Source organism: Macaca nemestrina, chromosome 7, assembly GCF_043159975.1.
Source record: "Macaca nemestrina isolate mMacNem1 chromosome 7, mMacNem.hap1, whole genome shotgun sequence".
In the NCBI taxonomy this organism is placed as follows: domain Eukaryota; kingdom Metazoa; phylum Chordata; class Mammalia; order Primates; family Cercopithecidae; genus Macaca; species Macaca nemestrina.
In genome coordinates this window covers 166,804,759-166,830,867 of record NC_092131.1, presented here as the reverse complement: position 1 = coordinate 166,830,867, position 26,109 = coordinate 166,804,759, and the positions used below count along the sequence as shown (strand labels likewise).

Below are 26,109 nucleotides of genomic sequence, written 5' to 3'. Positions count from 1 at the left end.
AATAAATAATATTAGAGGTTAGGGTAAAGAAAAATCACTTGTAGCTCATGACTGGGATGAAAGTATCATGGAAGAGAAGTGATTTCAGCTAGAATTTATAAAATGGTTAGCCTTTTAAAAGGTAGAGAGAGAGAATATACTGATAACTGAGATAAGAGCATAGAATTATTCATATTGTGCACATGCCAACACTACACATCAGCGTGAAATTTGGATTACTCCATGTTAGGTTTTTATAGCTATAGAGAACACTATTTACCAATTTATCTAAAACATATTAAAGGTGCAAATTTCAAACTTAAATTTCTAGAAGCTTTACTAAAACCTAATACATTATTAAGTAGGTAAGGTAAAAAAAATTTTCTCTCTTATGTTCATTGAGGATGAAAATCTTATGAATTCTCTCAATTTTATTCATTGTTCTAATAACAAAAAATCAGCTTTCAAAAGTTCAAGTTTTCTGAGATATTACAGCAAATGCATTAGCTCATCTAGATCTTTGTTGGACAGATAATTGACTTACTTTTCTATGCTTTCTAATGGTGAATGCTTCAAATATGATATTAAAATAGGCAAATAATTGTCTATCTATCTGTCCTTCACTACCACTTCACATAGGATTCTGAGTGAACTGTCTTGTAAAAATCAAAAGGTCATGTAAGTCTTGCTCCCTCAAGCAAACTCTTATCTTTAGGAGACCTCACAGGCAAATTTTATGACTGCTTCCTTTTAAAACTATAAACATAATGAAACCATTCTAAAAATAATTATGGTATATCACCCAAATAGCTCACAAAATCAAAGACCTGAGAGAAACACTGCCTGAAAACTTTAAAACATTGTTATTTAAATATATGTTGACATATTTTGATGCAAAGTAATTTTTTAAATTCAGAAAACATAAGCTAATAATAATTTTTTTTCATGAAAAAAAAAAAATGACCAAAAGGAGACATGACTTTTGACCTAAGCGGGAGGCTGGAAGCCAGACAACTCATTTTCTTTTTTATAGCTTTTAACAAAGTCATGACTTCTTAAAATCTGTTATTCTATCCAAAACATTGGTCTACTCTTCAGGTATCATCTCTTTCACCAAGATATTCATGGATTCCCAGGCTGGGGAGAAAAAGGCTCCAGTCATACATTCATTCCTAAAATGTTTATTGACTATCATGTATGAGTCAGGCAATGAATCTCTGAGGGCCAATACAGCTTAAGGAAGAATATGTTTGGAGTGACACATCTAATAGAGATATCTACTGTAGATACCTCAGGTAGCCTACAGTAGCCTTTCATTGTCCCCTGGTCAAGACATTCTCCCATGCAACAAATTGTTTGATTTTTTTGTTTGTTTGCTTATTTTCACTTAAATCTACTTCCTTGTATATTGCCTACAGTTAGTAATAGAACAACTACAGCATTATTGTCACCAAGATGCTTCACAGAATTTAGACAACATAGTATTCAAGAATATAATATTATTCAACTCATTTTATTAGCTATTGCTTCTCCAAGCGTATCCCCAACTCTTCCATTCTCTTTTTATACAAAACTAATTTTCTAGTTCATTATTTGTTTTTGTGACTCCTCCTACATGATTCAGCTTCTGCAAATAGTTTTTCTTTTTGTTTTCAAATGATCCTGGGTTTTCCTCTGTCGCCCAGGCTGAAGTGCAGCCGTGTGATCATAGCTCACTGCATCCTGGAACTCCTGGGCCCGAGCAATCCTCCTGCCTCAGCCTCCCAAGCAGGTGGACTACAGGTGTGTGCTGCCATACCTGGCTGATTTTTTTAATTTTTACTTTTCTGTAGAGACAAGGTCTCACTATGCTGCTCAGGCTGGTCTTGAACTCCTGGCCTCAAGTGATCCTCCCACCTCGGCCTCTCAAAGCACTGGGATTATAGGTGTGATCCACCACACCCAGCAGTTTTCACAAATAGTTTTTGAAGAAGCTCAGTCTTGGCAGACTGTGCCGGGTTGTCACGCTGCCGCTGCCACTGTGCCAACCCTTCAGGTCTCAAAGAGGCTGGGTGATGCTCCAGAATGGGAGATGAGCCAATCTGGGAGCAGATTTGATCCAGCTTCATTCAGCATTACTACCAGTTATTTCATAATGAGAAAACCCAACTAGGTGCAATTTACATTGATGTGCCATGCCTCATGTGGGAAGGATGGCAATTCCAGGGGAAAGCTGCTACTGTGGAGAAGTTGTCTAGTCATCCCTTCCAAAAAATCCAGCACAGCATCACAGCACAGGACCATCAGCCCACGCCAGCTGCATCATCAGCATGGTTGTGGGCCAGCTTACGGTGGATGAAGACTCCATCATGGGGTTCCATCAGATAGATGTTCCTGTTGAAGAACATCAACAATACTTGGGTTTGCGCCAGTGACACATTCAGGCTTGGCCTGCACATCCCAGGCTGATCTCTTCCCAGCCAGGCAGTCATGCTGTTTCCTCCTCCCTCCTCTTTCCAGTACCATTCACACTCCAGATGCTCCACATCTCATGCCAAAGGAGCGGGTCCATGGTGGCAGTGGGCCTAGTGCAGTGCTGCCACCCAGGTGTTGTGCATGATGTTTGGATGTTAGACTAGTTGCATCTGAAGGAAGAAGTTTGGGTTATACCATTCATGCCTTGAAAGGCTTAAGTAAGGCAGAAGGGAAGGAGAAAGCAGCTGCCTCACCACCCAGACACTGATTTGTTCAGATGTTTCAATGCCTCATGATACAATAAAACCACAAACATTTTCTTAAAAGCAAAAAAAAAAAAAAAAAAAAAAAAAGCAGCTCAGTCTTTACGTATTGGGTCCCTTCTTTCCCAAATTTGAATAATACTGTATGATAAAAACATAGGTTTGAAGTCAAATACAGTTGAGGTTAACAGCCTTACTCCACCAGTTACTAGCTATGTAATTCTGGACAAGTTACACAACCTCTCTGAAGTTCAGTTTCCATACTTGAAAATGGAATAATAATATTCATTTAAAAGCACAGCTGTAAGGATTAAATAATAAGCTGCTTAGCATAGCATGAGTTACATACTGAGTTTCTGTGGATTTGAATCTGGTCCCTGATCAATTTCTTTAGTTAAGTCTACAAAAACCTGTGATTAAGAACAGTCCCACTATTTAGTGGAATCACGCTTCTTCACTTATTTCTCTCATTTCTATTCTGGGTTTTCTCTCATGGTAGTCATACGGCCTTGGAGGGAAATACCATCTTTTTCTGGCCCTTGATTCTATCACATTACCTCCCTTTCCTGGTCAGAAGCAAGCTTTATGTGTCTTTTGTTACCAGCTCTCCCCACTTATCTTGGTGCTCCTGAATAACAACTTCTTCTTCTTCTTCTTTTTTTTTGAGTCGGAGTCTTGCTCTGTTGCCCAGGCTGGAGTGCAGTGGTGCAATCTCGGCTCACTGCAACCTCTGCCTCTCAGGTTCAAGCAATTCTCCTGCCTCAGGCTCCTGAGCAGCTGGGACCACAGGTGCCTGCCTCCACGCCTGGCTAATTTTTTGTATTTTTAGCAGAGACGGGGTTTCACCATATTGGCCAGGCTGGTCTCAAACTCCCATCCTCGTGATCCGCTGCCTCAGCCTCCCAAAGTGCTGGGACCACAGGTATGAGCCATTACGCCCGGCCCCTGAATAACTTCTTATATGGTTCTTCCCACCCCACCAAACCCAGGGAAGAGTCCTCTAGAATCCTATCGCCAATACCAAAATATGTTCAACCTAAAGTAAAAACAATGGCCACCATTTCTAGCAATAAAGATGGTTTACTTTTTTCACTGGGCACAGATAGTACACACACACACACACACACACACACACACACACACACACACACAGTCTTAAACAACTTCTGAATGCCCTGGAAAATGACTTTTGACATCCAATATATAAGATAAAAGCCATAGCAATGTAAATTGACGGTGGGGGGAAATGGTTCTCCAAAAATTACCTAGTGATTCTTCTGGCTGTCTTTATCTTTATCTTTGCTGTAGTAATTTCAGATGTTTTATTCTTTCATTAAGCATAAATTTTAAAATCCATTACTTTTAATTCAGTTCAGAGGGGCCGACAGGACAGAAGAACACTATTTCTTTTCAGGACACAGTTCTGTTCTAGTAACAGGGAAGCTTTCCATTTCAAGCGTGATCTGATCATCTCCCACAGTCAAACTATTGACTTTTCTCTTTTGTCATCTATCCTCACTCATCAGCTGCCATGCACTTTTAGAAACTTTGAGAGCTTGATGACATCCCAATCTAATAAGTGTATAGTATTACTATATAATCTTATCACATATTTACAAATAATGTCTTTTCCATATAATATATACAAGAAGAAACCCTTCTAAATCATCCACGAGGAATAAACTTAACATGTGTGCAGAGGAAATTAAGTGCTGCTTTTTTTCCCCCTAAGGTAAAATGTGTTATTTGGCTAAATTTTTATCCTGAAATACTCCATGGAGACATGTCTACATCATGGACTAATAGATTGCAAAAATTTTCTGGACAATAAAAATGGTGATTTAAATATTAATGAAAAGAAAAAAAGTGAGAGCACTTACTGTTTTATTTATTTACTTTATAACTTCAGAAACATTTTACAATATAAACTATACATATAAGAAAAATTATTTTGTAACAGCCAATAGATCTATATTTTGGGGCAGTGGTGAGCTTGGAAAAATGAATGAAAGAAGAAATACCTCCTTTCCCTACTGACCTAGTAAAAGGACTTCAGGTGTTGCATGGCAAGTTTGAGCCAGAAACAAGTATGATGACTTTTGTATTAAAAAAAGCAAACCTATGACAGATATAAAAGGAAAATTCATGGGTGAAGTCTCTAAAATGTATGTACTTTTCTTTTTTTCTTTCTTCTTTCTTCTTTTTTTTTTTAAGAGACCAGGCCTCATTCGGTCCTCCAGGCTGGAATGCAGTGGTGCAATTACAGCCCACTGCAGCCTTGAACTCCTGGGCTCAAGCAATCTTCCTGCCTCAGCCTCCCAAGTAGCTACGACTATAGGTGCACACATGCGCAGCTAATTTTTTCAATTTTTTGTAGAGATGAGGTCTTGCTATGTTACTCACGGTGGTCTCCAACTCCTGGGCTCCAGTGATCCTCCCACTTTCGTCCCCCAAACTGTGAGGATTACAGGTGTGAGCCACCATGCCTGGCTCACACCATATACATTGAGAAGCATTAGAGATATCTCCCTGGTCAGCAGAAAAAAAAAACTGCATCTAAAATAAGTATGTTTTATTCCTAGCCTTGATATCTTCCTGTTTTCCAGTACCAATAACTTTTCAAAGAACTTATATAGCCATTTGATATGTTTGGCTGTGTCCCCACCCAAATCTCACCTTGAATTGTTGCTCCCACAATTCCCATGTGTCATGGGAGGGACCTAGTGGGAGGTAATGGAATCATGGGGACTGGTCTTTCTTGTGCTGTTCCCATGATAGTGAATAAGTCTCACTAGATCTGATGGTTTTACAAAGAGGAGTTCCTTTGCACAAGCTCTCTCTCTTTGCCTGCCGCCATCCACATAAGATGTGACTTGCTCGTCCTTGCCTTCTGCCATGATTGTGGGGTCTCCCCAGCCATGTGTAACTGTAAGTAAATGACAGTTTCTTTCTTTTGTAAATTGCTCAGTCTTGGGTATGTCTTTATGAGCAGTGTGAAAATGGAATAATATACCATTTTTCTTTAAAGAAGTCCTTTTCAAATTAAAATTTTCAATGAAAATTAAGTAATTACTTAATCTATTTCTTTTATATTTAGAAACAAATAGTATCAAGCTAAGTGGAAATTTGTTTAGCTAACATTCTTGTTTACTTGAGGAAGTTACCTGTATGTCCAGAAATATCTAGACTAGATTTCTCTGACACATTCTTCCTGATGAGATTCTGGACTGACTCAATTATCATTTTGAGTTTTTTTTTTTTTTTTTTTTTTTTTACCTGAGACTATTTGTTCACTATAAAGAACCCTAAAGAAATAACTCTGAAATGATAATAAGAGTTCATACAGGCAGCTATTGAAGCTGGGGCAAAATAGAAAAATCATTCAAATGGTATTAATAATCTGTGAGGCAATGAATTTATTAAAGACAAGCTAGTGAAAGCAGAATGGAAGACAAATATAGTTTGTTTCATGAATTCACCTGTCCTGGGTAAAAAACATCACTTTATTGTCAAATAAATATTTGAGTTTCATCACAGACTAGGTAGACTAAAATAAACAAACTAGTTACCCTTCCATTAATATGAGAATTGCCAGGTATTACAATACTGTAGCAGCAATGAATTTTCCAGACAAACACCAAGAACTGGATCCAGTCCAGATGTAATGATAGCACATTAATAAGCTAATTCCTTTAGCTACCTCTTCATTTTCTGAGACTCATTCGCAGAGTGGCAATGCCATTAACTCTGGATGAGGTGCTTTGCCCAATGAATACCTCTTGATTAAATTGTTGATCGGGCCTTCTCTACTCACTTCACTCTCCATCCCTATGGGAAAAAAACTCTTGCACAGCATCCTTCAAAGGACACAGAATAGGCACCATAAGCAGTAGGAGCATATACTGACTAGATGAACAAATGACTCAATAAATAGTTCGTAAGACATTGAGAGTTAAACTAGCATTGCTAGGTTAGTGGTCATTATCTAGAGGAAAACAACTGTAAAGTCTAAAGACAATATAAAAATTGATCTATCCAGTACATTATCCTGTTGATTGAATTTAGAAAACTTTGTCTGAAAAGGTGGAATTTAAATCCTTAGTTTATTAAAATTTTGCGGAGAGGACTGGCGAGATGTACACTTATTTGAAAAAGTTTTTATTTTTAAAATTATTTATCATAATTTTCTGCTAAGAGAACGAAGAGGTATTTTTGTTCTCCCCTGAAGATTATCTGAGAGTATTATGGCTTTGCTATTTAGGGGAAAATGCTAGAAAACTTCTAACCAAGGCAAATTATCTGTCACTGCAAGCACATTTCCTCTGAGGAAAGGAATTTCACGGGAGAAGCAACAGGTGCCTTTTTTTTTTTTTTGACGCAGTAGTATACAGCAAAAAGAAGACAATAGAAAAAAGTTGTTAAAATGTGACCCAAGATTGAAGTCTACAGTACCAACTCTCAGTGAAATAAATATTGTACAGAATATCCACAATGCTGAAATTGGGCTGAAATGTTACAATTCAGTAAACAGGGTTTATTTTTTAAAAATCACCTTATGAGTCCAGAGATGATATATTAGAAAAATAATATCCACAAAAAATCTAGTTTTTAACAATTGGCACCACAAAGCACTTATTATCTCTGATTAGTAAAACTGTTTGTTTGAAAGCAGTCAGTTTTGAAGATTACAGACAGGAGGGCGAGTTTAAAAACATATGAGGTTTACATAGAGGGCTATTATTTTACAAACAACAAATGATTTAAAATAGTCTGAACTAACATTATTTGGAGTCACTTTCATGTTACAGAACTCAATAAATAACGTTTTTTAAAAACTTCGCACAGTTCTTCTTGATCTACTTGTAATTGTAGGGCATTATTAGTTTCGTGTGTATCATGTTTCCAGATCTGGGTGTTGAAAGATTTATTCATGTTGAGCTGTGCCCTAGGGTAATTTTAGTTTTCATAAAACCTAATTCTACAATTATAACCATCTGAGAAAATGAGTATTCTTCCTACGAACAATGTAGTAAGAAGATACATTTTTATTATAAGCCTGATTTTCACAAGTGATTATTTTTTTCATTTTCCTTAAACTCCTCACTTAAATTTTTTTTCTTATTAGACCCTCAACCCACAAGTGTTCAACTGTCATAAAAGATCAGTGTTACCGAACTGCCAGCATTAATCTTTTGTTTGAAATGTATAAAGACAAATAAAGGAGACATTGCAAAATGTCTTTGTGCAGTAGAAGCAGATACTGAAATGATAAATAACATAATCTGCAAACACTAGCTATAATGTTCTTGGATAGAAGAAATTTCTACATATTAAAGACAGTGGCATCTCTGTCAGGTACTACATAAATAAACCATGGACGATACCTGACACCGGACCTTTCATTCTTGCAATGCTATGCTAAATAAGCACGCTCCCCTTGCCTGTCTGAATTCTATATGCCCATTTCCAGAAATGCTGCTGTAGATAAGTAACAGTGTCATGTTCGTTTTGTCAACTACATACTGATTATCCTTTCCTATCTGTAGTTTGGGAACATTATCAAGGTCAGACGCAAACTCTCAGAAAGCCTTCCCTATGTAGCTGTATTTGATAATTTCTATAACGGGCTTTCATAAACAAACTTTGCAGAAACACACATGTATTTTCCAAGATTTTCCCTTCAGGAAAAAGGAAAGACTTACCAGTAAGATTTTACTTTTAGGAAAGATTTTACTTTTAGAAAAAAGGAAAGACTTAACAGTAAGGTTTTGGAAATTTAAAACCAAAAGGAGAGTAAGCCTAGTCATTCATTATATTTTCATTTAATCACTAACAATGTGATATTTGAGGATGACATATCTAATTTTTTTGGAGATACTTTTACAATGACCCTACTTTCTCTACCTTCCTAACCACTTTCTATTTATTTTATTCTGACAAATTACTTATGAAGCATTTGCAACTGATGCACATATCACAAAATTATTTCTGCCAAGCTTCCTCTGTGACCTGCCCGTGGGACATGACATGCTCCAAGATGCATCGCTCTATCAACCCGCATTTTTCCAGGACAATGCAAATTATGACAAATCCCATCACCCTGCATTATGTGCTTCATGCTAATCTCACTAATTCTAAAGAATCAGGAGGGCTTGTTGTTCTGCTGAAGGGCATACTGTCTGATTGAATGATAGAAAAACATTTGCCATCTCCTTCTCACAATCCCAGCTGTGGCCACCACTGTCCCACTTCTGCCAGGCAACCGCTCTTGCTGTGTAACTTCCATACCAGAATTAGCTTTATATCAGCTGAGCTTTTTAGCAGGAAACTACACATCACCAAAAAAAGACAGTTCTAAAGTCCAGAAAATAAAAGGCTTTTGGGGGTAAAATGAAAAGAGGAAATAGAATTTTTACTGACTGTTGGATACCTGCATTCATTTCTCCTTATTTTAAATGAAGAGTTAAAATCAAACTTATCATTCCCATGATAAAAGTCAGATGGTTTCTAGACTTAGAAGTTTCTGGCTGCTGGATCACTACAAATGGCTACCTGAGAAGTCTCTTAAAACAGCTAACCTTGAGGACAATTCCTCTGGGCTTCAGAAGGTGGCAGTATTACTACATGAAACAAGCTTAAGGTTTCCGTGCTATTCCATGGCCACATTGCTGAAATAAACATGTTTAATTCCCAAAGAAACATATATTTTATCCGCTGGCATAATTTACTTATAACATTAAAACTCAAACATGGAGCAATTTGTAGCAATAACCATGATTATGCTGTTAGTGGCCCAAATGTCACTGTCTAGATTAGGCTAAATGATACCTAGCACAGAAGAGCTTCTGTGATTTATTTTTTATGATCACGGGTAGAACTTGCATGCTTAAAAGGCTCACCAGAAAACTGCCTTCAATAAATAAAAGGGATGAAAAGATTGAAAGAATCTCGTATTATTGTTCAGAGATGTGATTGTAAAAAACTGTCATAGGAATGAGGCAAATTTTAAATCTCAGAGACATTTTCAGAAAAAGAGGTAAATATCTTGAGTGTTTCTAATGTTATATTTTAGATTCTAAAGTATTTTGCTGTAAGCAAATAACTCATCTTATAAATTAAAATGCATCTAAACTGTTTTGTCCTTTATGAATGTTTCCTGAAATGTCAGAACAAAATTAAGGTTTTAAATACATGTAATGCACTAAAATTGATTATTTTAGCTACTTTTAGAAAATGTAGTAAATATAAATCTGCTAATAGATGTTAAGACTAAAATATCCTATTCAAACCTTCAATAATTTACTTTTGGGAGTTCTGGTCTAATGCGTACGTCTACCTGGAAACTATATTGTAGGCTCTTTTGGCCATTATCATACATCAAATTGAAATTGTTATGCATAATAAAAGTAAAAGTAAAAGTAAACCACACTAAAGTTGAAAAAGGAATGTAAGCCATACTAACTAAAGTTGAAAAGGTTTTGCAATGAACACACATTTTGCCACTTACTAAAACAAGGGCAAATTTAAGTCAGCATCTGGCCTTAATGGAATGTTGCATAATTGGTTTAATGTTTTAGTGAGTCCTTAGATGAGCTTAATATGTACACAGCACAAATCAACATTAAGATATTACAAAGAAGAGACAGGAAGATCTTTAGCTTTCTACTTTACTCCCAGTGAGACCCAATCCCCTCAGAGGAATATGACGATGTGAACATCATTTCTGCAAAGGCACTGGGCACACCCTGCACATGCTGTGGCTTGTTGACATGAACCAGGGCAGGCAGACACCAATAATACATGAAGTGCGGTTCAGAGGCAATTAGGATCAGTTGTCAAGGCCAGGCCATTAATGAAAGAACATGTCAGAGGAGCTGGAGACTTCAATGGTTGAGGGCAAGAAGGCGATTTAGTGTGACAGATCGAGTCCTTCCAATGTCCTCAGTGGTACATGCTAATACCAGCCTTAACAACCTTTTGTGGCAGTGTATAATGCGACTAACATGGACTTTGATTCAGCAAAATGACTGCTGCCACTGTTAGTCTGTCTCATTTTGAACAACAGTAAAAGCATTGCTACAAATAATTACCCACTTCCGTCCCTCCCTCTGCCACTTAAAGCATCCGCCCTTTGTGCATGCATGTCTTAGTTGTTTGTTGCTAGAAGGTTAGGATTTTATCACTTTTGGTTTGTGTGATACTTTTTTTTTGTCAGCACATATAATCCCAAGTAACTAATTATAATATATTTTAGACGGCAAAAATAAATAATTAAAACTATCACATTCTCATGTAGTTAATATTAACAACTTCCAACACAAGTAAAATACGTCTAAAAGAAACAATATCCACCATGTAACTGACAGACAATAAGGGAAGTTCGTTACCTAGGCTCCAAAACCATTAGCCAAAAATTAAACTAACACTCAAAGAGGTGAATGCAGGAGCATTACAGAAAAATCACACACTGCCATTTTTTGTTAAGTTTCACAATTTGATAGTGATTTAAAATAACAATCTACATGCCTACAAGCTGAAAATCAACAATAAATAGGAAAAATACATTAAACATTGGTTAGCAATCCAGGTAAATTACAACAAGGGATGGCTAATGGTTTTGGAGCCTAGGTAAGCAATTTCCCTTACTGTGTGTAAGTAACTTACACCGTGGATATTGTTTCTTTTAGACACATTTGACTTGTGTTGGGAATCCTTAGAAACTACGTGAGAATGGGACAGGTTAAATTATTTATGTTACCTTATAAATATCTATTATAATAAATTACTTGGGATTATACATGCTGACAAAAAAAAAAGCATCACATAAACCAAAAGTTACAAACATCCTCACCTTCTACAGATTTTTATGTTATGACAAAACTCCATAGCATCACACTCTTGTCTTTATGGAGGCCTGTTATTTGTTACTTTTTGGCTTCTTTTTCATATTTTATGCTCATTTGGATAAGATATTCTTATGAAGACAAAAATTAAGTTAGAAGAAAAATGGCTTAAATTTTCTTATAAACTCTTAATGTTCTCACCTCCTCCCAGTTTTCCAGAATTTATTTCCAGCATCTCAGCTACAAAAGATGATTTGATATTTTAGGCTTAAGGTGGTAGTTCAGCCTTGTCTGCCTATGAATGACTAAACAGATATGTAGAAGGGTATGTGGATAGAGATTAATGGAAATTATACTGTGAGGTAGTATACCTTGAGATATATACATGTTTTTTCTGGGTCTTATTTTTCTCCTCTTCTGAGATAGTCCTCACTTCTTTATTTCCTATTTCATACACCACTGCTCTCTTCTTTTGCTATTTTGTTCAGTTCTCTTTGCTCACTTAGCTTTTTTCTGACCTTAGTCACTGCCACTCCACTCCTCTAACACTTAATTCATTTTCAGTCTTCTCGCTTCCTCATATAAATGATTTTTCCTCCTTTCTCAGGAGAGCTTTCAAAACTGAGCCCAAAAAGGAGAAGTAGCGTAAAAACATTATCAATACAAATATCTAAATGCTCATGTAATCTCTAAAAGCGTTCTCATAAATAATTTTTTTGATGAAAAGAATTTAGGAAAAAAATTACCATGCTAAAAATGTACTCTTTTTAGTTGTACTCAAAGCAAACACGCTCCAGACACCTGATAGTGTTATTAAGTTATTATTACATTAACCACATACCACAAATGTAAATTGTCTACCTGGTCCTAACCAATAATAAATATATCTTCCTTCTAAAGAGAGGTTCAGTAGATCAGTGATCTACTCTTGGTTAGTCTGCAAGATATCTAGCTTAACATTAGCCCTCCAAGTCTGGGTCTGCCATGAGACTGATATTTCTGTACCTTGATATGAGAATATTTGATATTATTTCCCCTGCTAAATGTTCAGGACTAATACGGTAACAGAATTTGTTCAACTGGTGACTGGGATAAGTCTTCATTATTTTTTTCAAGCTGCTGGCCTTCATGACATGGAAGTAGGCCTACAGAGCTAAAAGTCAATACTGCAAAGTTAGTGATGATTTTACCTATTGGTAGGATCAGGACTTTAGAAAGTGCCAAAATGAAAATAATTTTATATTTATTCATTTGAATAACAGAAAATGCATATTTTTAGAAAAGAAATGCAGGGAAACTTGCTACTTTTTAGAAAAATGTCCTTTTTTTTTTTTTTAAAGTGAGCAACTTCTTTGAGATGGCTTTTGAAACTCAGTTCAGTTTCTCGCCCTTTGCCTGAAAATCTGGGATTTCTCATCTGTCGTAATATGTTTATTTTGAGTATAACATTTTAAAGGTATTATTTTGCCTTCTAAAAACTTACTCCTAGATGGTCTGTTTTCCTTTACAAGCATAATTATATCTAGTTTATTCAATCATTATCTCATATTTTAATAATATGCTGCCATTTGGGTACAGCTATAACCATAATAATGAACATAAGGTTCAAAGATCACTAGATATATAGATGGCATGAACCATTAGCAAGAAATATTCTACAGCATAGAGATCACACATTTTAAAAACTCTGAAATTCACTATAGAATTTGCTATTCTGACTGAGGCAGCTTTCTGTGTAATTAACATAAATCTCTTTATAAAACATGCTAGTTTTAATAACAAATAGGGACATTTTCCAGGAAAAATAAGGAATAGAGCACAAATAAAATTATAATATGAATAATTTAGTTATCTCTTTCTCATATCTCATAATGACATTGTGCAGCTATAATGGACCTAAACCGGAACTATTTTCTTTAAAAAATAGGCTTATCTCTTTTTCCTGTATGCCATTGAAATTCATATCATCACTTCCACACAAAAACACATAATTAATCCTAATTATTTCCAACACTCTGAGCAGAAGAAGTGGAGTCTGTGGTTTCTCCTTTTATGTGTGTTGAGTCTTTCTGGCCACAAGGGCACCATTTAGTAAATTACTTCCTCCAAAACGCTGACCAGTGCCCTCTTGGCCTGAAAGAGTTAGTGTAGTTGCAAGGGGTGAGTCACTGAATTCCTTTGTGACGGAAAGATGAAACTCAGTGATTGCTCAGGGGTGTCCTATTCTGCTACTGAATGATGATCTGGCAAGGGGGAAAAATTGCTTCTGAAATGCAGGTCTTAACAAGACAAAGGAAGAGGATGCACTGTAAACGCACAGAGGTGGTGGATGTGAAAGGAATGTAATGATGTCCCTGATGGTGCAGAATTAAAATGGAAACAGAACGAAATCTTCCTAGTGGTGATTCTCCAACTTTGTTAGAACTTTTGTCCAAGATTAGCTAACTCTGTATCATTGTCTTACTTATCTTGGGTGACACTTGTTAGCATAAGGGGCACAGTAACCATAAAACCATTGGCATTCCAACCTCTAGGCTCTAAGTCCTACTCAGCAGGGAGAGAGCTTCACATCTCAGCCAGTTCAGTTGTTTGCTCCAACTTTGACTAACTCAGCCCTTTCTCAGTGAACTGTCTTTGGCACGCTGCACTCCTCAAAATGCCCTAGTTCCTGAATTGACTCCGTATATAGCCAGTTGTTTCCCTGCTTTGAAAATGCTGTAATGCCACTCCTATCCCCTTCTCCTTCTACTCCATATCCAACCCAAATGCACCTCTTGTCTCCTGGATCTATCCTACTCCCTCAGTCCTTGAAGTATAACAATTCTTTCCTTAGTTAGGACAAGATTCTTGAAGGAGTTGCCTTTGAAGCTGCCTTAGACTTGTTGTTCCCCTAAATTTCCATCTCATATCCCTGTGGCGATTACTGTTGCTATTAATATAGTCTTTAAATAGTTCTTTGCTTTCAGACAGTAGGTTTGTAGCATTGTCCTTTCAAGATCAGTTGGGTCATGTCCATGAGGATTGAGCTGTAGACCTTACTAGTTGCAACAAGAAATGTTCCTTGCAACTTCAACTTCAATAGTACCTCCTGTTGGTTCTCTTTAGTTTCCTTTGCTGTTTTTTTGTCTTTAATGTCTGCTAACTCTGATTTCATTAATTCATTAAATTTATCTTTGTGCGTACCTATTACACATTATATACTGTGCTTGAGATACAATAGTGAACAAAAACAGGTATAGTCCCTTTTGCACAGAGCCTAGTCTAGCAAAGGAGTCAAACTTAATAAAACAATCCCACAGATAGATATAAAACTGCAGCTGTGACATATGAGATAAAGACGAGGTGCAAAGCGCCATAAGAACTGGATCAGGGAGGCCAGTGGAGTCAGGGAAGGTTTTCCTAAAGCTATGAGACTTGTACAGAAATCAAAGAGAAGATAAACAGCTAGTTAGTTACCAGGAACAGGATGAGATATGTGCATGGTGAGTTCACGGGGCTCAGCGGCCTTCCCTCACAGTCCCAATCCTCTATCCTAGTGCCATGTCGGCTACTCAGAGTTGAAGGGCAGTTGCTGCAACTACCTTGCTCCCAGGGAGGCTGCTCTTCCTTAACCCACACAACACCATCTTACCTCTACAAACTAGCTAAGAAACCAAGCCTGTGAACAAGGCTAATATGGGCCACTACCCACTTTTCCTTGTGTTACCATCAAAACTGACCAGGCCCACATTTAATTTCAGTCCAAGTCTCCCAAGTCGTTTTCATTAAACCCATCTCCAACCCATCTCTGACCTCCCAAAGCCTTTCCCTGGACCCTATGGAAATCAGAATCTCTCAGTAACAAAATCTCCCCAAGTCCACAATTCTTTCTGTTGACTTTTTCTTCACCTTTTTGCTCACAGTGAAGACAGGACTCTAAGTCTGCATCTTTTCCTGAGTACTTCAAAATGAAAGTTGCTTTTTATTTCCCACCCACATTCTAGGACCTGGAGGTAATGTGTCTTCTCTAGCTCTTTAAAATCTCCAGTCTCTTAGAAGCACAGACCACTACCAGACTATACCACCACTTCCATTGTCTTCCTCCATGCCATTACTCCTGTCATCATCCCTGATGGCTTCTACATCTAGGTAGATAATCCATTTGACACTGTGGACTCTCAGGTGTCTGAATTCTATAATACCAACAATCCTTTCCTCCACCCCACACCAGTCACTCATTCCCATGATCACTAGAGCTGTTTTCAGAATGCAAAGTCTGATCCATTAGTAATAATAAAAATCAATTTAATGAGTTATAACCAGTATTTTTCATTTTAAGTAACATAGAATAGATTTTTAAATATCAGAGTTGATTGAATGAAGTCAGGTAAATATTGTTTCATAATTTCTTCAATTACATATCATGTACGTATTGTACAAATTGACTTGTCTTCTTGAACATTATATTACTTACTACGTTCATTTTAAAAAGCTTCCGAAACACTGGTTGGCCTTGTCATCACCAATAACTACATTAATTCTAAAATTCTGATTTTTAAGTGCAGATTTGCTAACTACCATCTTCTAATTTTAAAGCCTACTTATTCTAGCTCCCTTCCTCTAAAATTTTTATATCTCATTCAGACCTCCAATTTATCGACCCTACCACTTTTTACTATACCACTCTCACTCCCAATATGCTCACATCCTTCTTTATCTGGCTCAGATTCCAGGCTCTATCACTTTAATCATACCCATATTCCTTTGCTCCTTGCTACTCTGTTGTATTATCTTGTCAAAATCCCAAAAGTTACACCCAACTCTCCAGCTACTTTGTGCCACTAGAGAAAAACACATAACTGGAGACAGATTTCACATTACATTTATGATGATAAATTTCAAGCAGGCATTTAATGCTGCCCAATCTTACTATATTTTCCTAGTATTTTAACTTTCTCTTTCCCCTGACAACCATTTTTTTATCTCATATTCTCTAACCTGATGGCCTGGCTTCTTATTCCACCTTCCCAATACCAAGTCTACAGCCTGATGAGCCCATATGCTGCCCCTTCCCTAGGATCACAATAGAATTATCCCTGCTCCGATCTAGGACTAATCACTCCACTTCAAGTTCCAACCCATCTTGCCAACGCAAAGATTTAGATACTGAAATTATGATTTCACTGTCCTGTGTCTTCAGTTTTATCCTTTTTCATGGTTATACCCATTAACATAAAAAATATGCTATCATGACTCCAAACTTGAAACCAATTTTTTTTTAGCCCCTTGTCCTCAATTTTCTCTGTCAACTGCCTTTTTTCTGTTCCTCTTTATAGCAAAGTTCCTTGAGAGTGAAATCTATATCCACTCTTTTCCCTTCCTCAGTTTTTTTTTAAACCTATTAGGTTTTTATCTCCACCAATCTGTTGAATCCGGTCATGTCTAAGTTCTCAACAATTTTCATTTTGACAAATCCTGAGGCCAGTTCCTGTCTTTTTCTTATTGTATTCAGAGCAGCATTTGTCCCATGACTTAATTCTTTATTTTTTCCCCCCAGTCTCTCATTTCTTCTTCTGAGAGACCACATATTTTTGGTAAGGACATTGCCTGATCTTATTAAAAGTGCTATAGGACTTGATCTCTCTCTTCACTTCTCTATCTTTTCTCTATAGGTGACTTTATTCGGTTCCTAGACTTTAATCTCTATCTATATGCTGTGATTTTTTCCATTTTATATCTACAGCCCTGACCTTGAGTTCTAGATTCACAATCTTCTACCTGCTTGATACAGCCACTTGGTGGTCTACTAGATACAGTCAATTTAACCTGCTCCAGCCACCCCCGTCAAAAAAACTTGATTTCTCTCCACTAACAAACTTGCTCCTTCCCTACTTTTCTCCATCTCAGTTTATAAGACTACCATTTATTTGGTGGTCAAGGCAAAAACCTAGGTTTCATCCTTAATTTCTACCTTTCCATCACCAATCATCAGCAACCTGTTAGTTCTGCCTCCAGATTATGTGCCAAATCCACTACTCTTTATCTCTTAATACTGCCTCCCATCTCTCCAACCTTGTCTCTAACATTTTCTTTTTGTTTGGTTTTTAAATGGATTTTTATACTATATTAAAAAAACCACAAAATAAAAAAGGGATCAATCAACATATATCTTAGAAGTCCCTCCAAGAGTCTCAGTATGCAACAGCCATGGAAGCTGTGACCTTTTTCCTTCTTTTCTTAGCTTGTAGTCCATTTAAGGATCACTGGAGATGACTTGTGTAATAGTTCTTAAAATCAAACTTGTTCTGCCAAATCCAAGACCCTGAATTTTTCCAAACTGTAGAAACATGTATTTGCCACCCATCCACCCAAATACCTCCCATTCGAGTCAATAACCGCTTGAATTGCTGATTTAACTCTCTCAAATTCTAAAAATATCCGTACTGCTTCATCATCAAGGGCACCAGAATTTCAAACAACACACTTTTCCCGACTTTGCCATATTTTTCACATTCTTCCCTGGTTTCAACTTCCAAGTCTTCATCCACCTTTCCTGCACCAACCATGTTCCTTAGTAGGAGCACTTTAGTAGGACACTTACATATTTCAGTCAGGGATTTGAATCTGACTTCTTGGATGTATCTTTCTCTGTGGCGTCACTCACGATGATCTTGCCACCCAGCTTGCTGGTCTTCTCCACTGACAGGGTGGTGCTCAGCCCCTGCTCGTGCTTCCCCAGACCCTGGCCCTCCTGGAAGCCGTACTTCCGTAGGCTCTTGTGCGCCACCGTGCCCCTCCAAGTTAGCGAGGAAGGAGTTGTGCTGGGCAGGGTTGGAGATCTCGGTCTGTCTTGTTCCTCGTACACTGGGGGAGCACTGGCAGTTCTGGAAGACTGTGATCGAGGTCTTGAGTCCTCTTCATAAGGAAAATCTCGGGGTAACTCTGTCTTTTTCTACCAGAGTAGTGGGTGGGGCAATGGCAGCTCCGCCCATAATTGTTTTCCTCCTCTCTCGCTCCTAATCTTCATCCTCATCACAATCTGGATCTGATCTCCTTGAAAACTCACTTGCATCATGTCTGTATTTATGCCTTTTTTCTCTTTCTTCTATTTCCTTTTGTCTTTCCAGCTCCCGCTGTCTTTGTCATTCCTCTCTGGCGTTTCACTACTTTCTCACAATCGTTGGGAAACATGGGATCATATTCGTCAGCTAAGGGAATCAGAACTTCCCCTGCAGAAAACCCAGTGGGAACAAGATCCTTCGGCGCAGCTGGTACATGCGGTGGTGTGTCCACAATTTGCCGGTCATCTGAGGAGCCACCTCGTTTTAGGTCAATGACTGGGGCAAGAACTGTACTTTGTTTCGTCCTTTGGCCTTTGAGTGAGAGCTGCCTTCTTCACCTGAAGCTGACTGCAGAAGTTTGGGTTTTTTGGACCTGCCTTCTGTTTTTGAGTCACTGGTTTCCTCTCCCCGGTCATTGTACAGGGACATCTTTTCTTCAGTTTAATGCCTGCCCGCCTGCCGACTCTGCCCATGGGCTGAGGTGGTGGCAGCCTGGAGCCGGGAAGGCAGGAGCCCAAGGCGGCGCCACCCACCGCTGAGTCCGCGGGGCGCTCGGCGGCACGGGGTCACGGAGTGCGGGCTGCGGGGAGAGCACGCCCCATCTCCAACATGCTCTTTCTCACTCACTATGTTTCCCCAATCCTAACTCCTTCCTGCCTCTCCCCAGCTCTTCACATAGATACACCTTGGGGAAAGACTTCCCTGACTCCCTAATCTAAAAATGGATCTCGCCTCAATTATTCTCTATCACTGAGTCTCGACTTATTTTCTTCATAGTATTTAGCAGAATCTGAAATTATTCTTTTTTGTGTGTGCTTGGCATCTGCTTCTCCAATAAAATATAAACTCTATCAGGCCAGGGCAGTATGTTCAGCTCCTAGAATATAGTTCTAGGGCTCAACACAATCAAACATGCACTTACCAAAATACCACTCTGGTTGGATAGCCGATTTAACACGCAGAGACCAGTTAGGAAGTTGTGGGTGAGTGAGGCAGGGAAGTTTGGGTGAGTGACGATGGGAGCTTGTACTAGGACTGTGAGCACAGAAGTGGTGAGAAGTGAATGGATTTCACAAATATTTGGGAAGAAAATCATTTGTCCTAGGCCAACCATGCAGGGACAACAGCAAGTGAGAACAAGCTTGGCATGCTGAATGAACAAAAATGGGAGATGGAGCACAGTGAAAAATGAAAAAATGGTAGGAGATGGGGCAGACAAGGGTATAATCATGTAGTACTCACAGGCCACAGTGAGAAGCTTGGGTTTTGTTTTAAATGTAATGGAAGCTATTGAATTGTGTAATCGGATTTACATTCTTAAAAGATCATTTTGAGTGCTACACTGAGAATAAATCATGGAGGAGGCAGCCAGGGTAGAAGCAGCGCAGAGCAGGTAAGGTGGCAATTGTAAAACCATAGAGAAGAATGAAGGTAGCTCGGGTTATGATTGTAAGAATGGAGATGAAAAGCAGTAGGTAGATTCTGAATGGTTTCGGGACTAAAGTAGCAGCATTTGTTTATGGATGCAATGGGCAAAAGAGAACATGAAACATGTCTAGGTTTTTGGCCTGAGCAACTGGGCGAATTTTTATGCTGTTTCCTGACATGGGAAAAGACAAATGGGAGAGAAGTGGGAATTAAGCCAAGTTAATAAACTATTATGTTGGGTATTATCTTTCACCCCATATGGTAAGTCTGGATATTTCCCACATAATTTTGTTGACTGTTTCTGTAAGTTATGTGCCAAGGACTGGGAGTTTCAAATATTCTTTGCAACACTTGAGAACTAAAGAATCCCCCTTGATCATGATCTTCTGTGTCCCTGTAAGCTTACAGGCACACATGGCATCATCATTATGCTGAGTCCTATACTTTACTCCACGACATTACCTGTTTTATAGAGTGCCACTAGGACAATTCAGCAATATATTCTATCACCATCTATCAAGGCATGAGAAAAATCATCTTCTTTTCAAGCTATTAGAATTGAATGATCACAATCCAGTTATTTGAGATTATTTCTTCATCTGAGCAACAAGAAAATGGTCTCATTTCCAAGTTTAAAAAAGGAATTATATAAATCAAGAACCAAAGACCTTTCTCAACACTAAATCACAATTATTTTAGGTAGTACTATGTAGGTTTAGAGAAATTAAAAACCGTATGTATTACTCAAACATTTCTTCTAATATTCATTTGATCACATATTTAATAGGTAAACATGACTTTGTTATCCAAGCCAGGACACTTATGAGTGACAGAAGGAGCTATCGATAATTACAGGATAACACCAGGACTGTGCAGACATACTGAGGTCTAAGGTCACTCTGTTTATAACATGATGCCTTAAGAATGAAAGCTCAGACAATATCTGGCTTCATTTAGCTAAGTCAGGTGGTAAAATATGAAGAATAAAATGAAAGAAAAATCAGAAATTCTGCAACTTGCTTAGTAACTTTTCTCCTCTTTGCTTTTCATTTAGTTGATTTAAATACATAATTACCAAATAAGTTTTGAAAAGTCAGTTTATTCAATTAAATTTGTGGTACAAATCCAAACAAAGATTCTTATTTCATTATATTAGGTCTTATATTAGGGCTTAAGAAATCTAAAGAGGATGCTATAGACATATCATCTATACATCAAAAGAAAAATTAACTTCAAAAACTAGAATAAAAAAGTTAGGCCAGGCATGGTGGCTAATGCCTGTAATCCCAGCACTTTGGGAGGCCAAGGTGGGTGGATCACTTGAGGTCAGGAGTTTGAGACCAGCCTGGCTAACATGGTGAAACCCTAACTCTACCAAAAATATAAAAAATTAGCTGGGTGTGGTGGTATGTGCCTGTAATCCCAGTTACTTGGGAGGTTGAGGCAGGATAACTGCTTGAACCTGGGAGGTGGAGTTTGCACTGAGCTGAGACAGTGCCACCGCACGCTAGCCTGGGGGGCAGAGCAAGACTCCATCTCAAAATAATAATAATAATAATTAAAAAGATTAAAAAAATAAATTCCAACATTTATTGTAGTCAGCACATAAAATACATACATAGGTTTGGTACAAATATATGCATACAAAGGAAATATTTATATATAGAATAAGACTATCATATCTAGAACTAAGACAAATCAAACTGAATACCAAATCTTTGGTAACAAAAGGGAAAAGGTTTCCACTAATGTAAATATGTACTTGGGGACATTTATTTTCTCATTTCAGTTATCATTTTTAAACTATGCTGTATTTTCTGTATAACCCATTTTTCATCTGCCCAATTACTAGCAATCTTTTTTCTACTATCAAAAATGATCATTTGTTTCTTTATTGTAGTAGATAAAACATCCTTTCATTGTTTCAGCTCACAAGCTGTGCAGATCCTACCCACTGTTCTTGCCTCCAGCACTTCACATTATTGGTGTATTATTTCATGCATGCCCTACTCTTTTATCAATTGCTTTTGAAGTAATGTTAATAGACTAGAAAATTGAGACATTTATGAAGTATAGGCAGTGTTTATGAAAAAATCCATAAAATATGACACAGGCAAGACAAGATAAAAGCAGCATTTTAATAGATTATGGCAAAGAGATCCTGTCAGAGTTGACAACTGACTCCTTCGAGATCACTAATTTTTATGGGATTAATTCTGTGGTATAAAAAATGAAGTTAAATGTCCTAATTAATCTGTAAATAGCACACCCACAATTAAACCTTGTGGCCCCTTCTTGGATTGGGGCTGCAGTGATTTTTGAAAGTAATTATCTCAAATTCACAATGAAGATGATTTTTCTTTTTTCTTTTTTTCTCATGGCATTTCAGCTAAATATTCACCGGGATTCAGACTTGAATTACATTCTTCTGATATATAAGTCAGTTTGCAGATTTGTGTGGAACCACATTGATTACACTTGTAAGCTATAAACTTACAATGGTTTATATATTAAAAAATAAAATTTGGAGAAATGGTGCGGAAAGGAAGTGGTAGAGAAAAACTAGAGTTTCTCCATATTGGGGCAACTCTTCCTTGTTCTTGAAGAATCCCAAAAGGTTGAGTTTCCTTCTCTTACACAGGTGATAATGTGGCGGTGTGTTGTCTCTTACACAGCAGTTAGAAAGTACATTACACTGGAGTTAGAAAATAAAGCACTCCCTGACTTTTCCATCATGATGCTGTGGCAGGGTGCTCCAGAAGTATTAGTTCCATTCCTCTTCCTTGCTTCCATCTTTAATATTTGAACTTAATAATACTTTCTAATAATAATAATAATAAACCAAGATTCAAAGGTGTTAAAGAAATTACTCAAATTATATATATAGGAGGTAACAGAACAGATTCTTGAAGCTAGATCTCCTGACTCCAAATCCTATGCATTTTTCAGTATAAGTATACAGTTCAGGTTGCAGCTTTGCAATCAAAAATAACGTGATGATAAAGTAAAATATTCTACCAGTTTTGAAGAGAAAATTATTCAAATTAGTAAGCTCTGAAGTTAAAAAAAAAAAAAGGAGGAGAGGTTAGTGTCTATTTACTCTTCATTTGAATATTCTATATTTTGGAGGAATGGGAATACGAGTAATCTTTTTTTCCCCTTTTTTTAAAAGAAGCATACTAATTTTCTTTATTGAGTCCTAGGATAAAGTAGGATTATAAAAGTTAGTCATTTTTTTTTTGTTTATGCTCTAAGGCCCTGGTAATAGGTAAGCTGTGATTATATTCCTGAAAATAATATTGTAGCAAAAATGGTATAATACTGCCAGGTTTGAGAGAAAGATCTTTTAAGTTGCCATTACTTGGCAAAGTAGTACTAATGTTAAGAAAACAAAAATTGAGGTTCTCAGATATAAAAATCTAGTTTTCTGATTTATTATAGTCTTTCTTATATAAATGACAAATATTTTGGCTGAACTGATACACTGATGTGGTTAATCTGATTAAATGATATATTTATCTGATTATCTAACAAATTGAATCATATAGGCTAGCCCAAACCTTTCACATCTCACATGAGGAAATAGAACATTGAGAGACACTAAGTGATTTGCTCAAGATCATGTACAAATTATATTACAGATTCCTGACTAGAACTCACTACTGCTGATTCTAAGCCCAAGTTCCTTTCCAATACATTACCTTACTTGATTTTATCAGAATATTATTCGGTCAGAACCTCTGGTACACACAATCTAAAATTTTAGCACATCCTCTGATGGAACATCCTTCAACAGGTGAAACATTTAAGAACAGACAGGCCCAGTATTATAAACATGATTGCAAAGAGAAGTCCTAAGCTGACAGAAAGAGAAAATAATAAATGGCACCTTTTTCATCTCTAAACTCTCTAATTCCGAGAAAACACCCTAAAGCCTTTGCCTTGGGTAAAAAATATTTGAAATGCCAAATCCGGTTATCAATTCATCTCTATGTGTGTCGGGAAGGATTACCACAGTTAAGTATATTCTAATCCTGTTTATACCTAGCATTACTCCTATGTTCCAGTAAGAGCGCCTATTTTTATTTTTATTTTTGAAGTGACACTAACCTGAGAAGAAAGAAAAAACAGTATGTTTAAGCCATTCTTCAAAGCTCATCTCTATGAAGCTATTTTGATGGTAAAAAAAAAAAAAAAAAAATAAAACCCCAGCAAGCTGCAGCTAAATTACAGTCTCACTCTCACATTCTCTGAATACAAATAACAAACGAACGTGATATACTTACAGAGTTTGATAATCAAATTTGTAATTCTGCTTATTTTATGCTGTTCTGTCCTAGAATTGAAAATAAAGACAACTAGTCACAGAGGGACACTTTTAATATTATTGTTTTCACATCTTCATATGAGAGCAAATGGGGAAATCTCCTTGTACGGTCTGGTGAATACAACATGGAATTTTTACATAACCAACTCCTGTACTCATTAACACTACTGAGACATCCATAAAGGTTTGAAGTGTTTGATAATGTCTGTGGAGTAAGTAAACTTGTTGTCTCAAGTCAGGTAGTATGCTGTTAGTTCTACTATAGATGATGCTTCATTTTAAGTATCTTTAAAGGGCACACAGTAACTCTTTTCTAGGGTGTGTTTTGCCTCCAAATTATTATTAATAACACCCCTTACACTCACGAAATGTTCAACATCATTAAATGGAAAACAATGACTAAGGTCTTAAAGAATGTTGAGCTATTTTTCATGACTTTAACCACGTACCCACAGACACTGTGTAACAATAAAATTAACATTTTCCAAATCTCGTATGCTTTTAGTTCCTGATTATTCCTGTGATTCAAACCACTTTGGTTTTCAGTTTTAGATTATTCTGTTTTACATTCAATTACCACTTTAGGAAGTTCATAATTGACTTGAGATCTACCATCTCTTGACTTGCCACAAAACCACCTGTATTAAGTTTGAGGAAGTTTGAGATAATTATACAGGAAATTATAAAGTATTGGTTATTGTGCTTAGACCATTTAAAAAGCACGAAAGATTGTTCAGATCTCACATAGACAGAATTCTATACATATTTCCAACAAAGATCAGTTACAATTTGTTTTCAACTTTTATAAGAAATTTTGTTTTTTTTATAGCCACCAACCAGAAGACACAAAATAAAATTACATTAAAGTAGGAAAAACTTAGCATGACATAAATACTCAGACCTGAAGGGTCAACAAGCTAAATCGAGTTTTATAATTTCGTAGTGGTTATTCTGTTATTGTTGTTTTGGGTAATTGTATTGCTGGAACACTAAGGTTTTCACATCTGTGCACTCTGGATCACCTTAAGCCAGCTGGTTCCTTTCAAAACTGCTCATCTTTTGTTCTTACTATGCTCTGACCTGGGCCCCTAGCCTTAAGACAGCAGTGTGCTTTCTGCAGCCAGGATATCCTCTTCAAGACTGTCAGACAATCTCAAATGATTGATGTGCTAGTCTGGTGCTCTGGTATTTTTCCCTTTCGTAAGACTCCAGTAAATCTACAGCTCATTCTATAAGAATGCTAATTAGATCACTTTTACTAACTTCACGCACTTTTTTTTTTGTTCTCCTGTATCTTTGGAGGTGAGCTTGAAGTTTATAATACAGCGTGTTTCTAAAATATATTTTATAATATTACATAGAAATAAAATACATTTCCCACCAAGGGAAATAATTCAAGTGATGAACTCAATTGGCTCTTTTCTTTCTAGAACTGCACCATGCATCCTTACTATGCTTACTCTTATTGGGAGCCTGCTCTACCCTCTCTGAGGTCATGCCCCTTATTGAGTCATGGTGTTCTATCATTCAAAGCCAAAGCAGGGCAGAGTCAGATTCTGTTAGGCTATCAGGCTTGTGTCTTTGCTGCAGAGCTGTTTTCACATAAAGACAGACCTCTATCAACCTCAGGACATTAATTCTAAGCCTCTTGCCTTAACACAAATTGTACCATGTCTCTCAACCTGTTGATTTTGGCTTTGAATTTCATGATTGATTGCCCTTTTGGGGCCTTACATAACCTCCCATCTGAGGCTAAGAACTGACTTTCTGGCTTC

General features: G+C 37.1%; 2 pseudogenes; one reads left to right on the top strand and one right to left on the bottom strand.

Annotated features, from left to right (window-relative positions):
- The first annotated feature begins 2,043 nt into the window (after positions 1-2,043).
- On the top strand, positions 2,044-2,490 carry LOC112428560 (nuclear transport factor 2 pseudogene; annotated as a pseudogene).
- Positions 2,491-5,938: 3,448 nt separating this feature from the next.
- LOC105492855 (splicing factor 45 pseudogene) overlaps positions 5,939-26,109 on the bottom strand; it is a 37,439-nt pseudogene continuing 17,268 nt past the window's right edge.